Source organism: Gymnoscopelus braueri, assembly GCF_963280865.1.
Source record: "Gymnoscopelus braueri genome assembly, chromosome: 24".
Lineage (NCBI taxonomy): Eukaryota > Metazoa > Chordata > Actinopteri > Myctophiformes > Myctophidae > Gymnoscopelus > Gymnoscopelus braueri.
The window spans coordinates 390,001-390,626 of NC_137626.1; positions in this window are offsets into that span (position 1 = coordinate 390,001).

Genomic DNA, 626 nt, shown 5'->3' on the forward strand with positions numbered 1-626 from the left:
AGGGCAGGTACACACTGTAGGACTTTTAAAGCTGTCAGGGGTCGTCTGATCGTTAAGCATTTCACACTACAGGAGTTTATTTCTTGAAATGGGCTGTCATGTATCGTTGTGATTTTCACCCTATAGATTGATCCCCGACCAGGGATCACACACTGTAGGATAGTTCACTAGGATGCTGTCCAGAGTCAGACCCAATACATACATGTATTTGTTTTTATTCCAATTCATTTTAATCGACGTCTCCACCCCGTGATATATCTCCCTCTCCCTCTCCCTCTCCCTCTCCCTCTCCCTCCCTCTCTCTCTCGTCAGAAGCAGTCAGTGTCGCCATGTCCGCTTATTATAAGCGACTTTGGGATTGTTTTTCTGTTGCTTGAAAGTGTAGTTGCTTATTTGGTCTTGTTTCCTAATGCTGTTTGAGCCAGTTGTTCTCAAACATTTTCTTGGCAAGGACCCCAAATGAATATTTGTCCGCAGACCTCCCCCCTTCTGGAGATATGTTGTGCCATAGACCCCCATACAAGATCTGTGTGGATTTGGAAAATATTCCACAATTTTCTCAAGATTTTTCTTTGAAAATAGCTGCGATGCGTTGTGAGCTTGTAGATCGGCTATTTTCAAATATC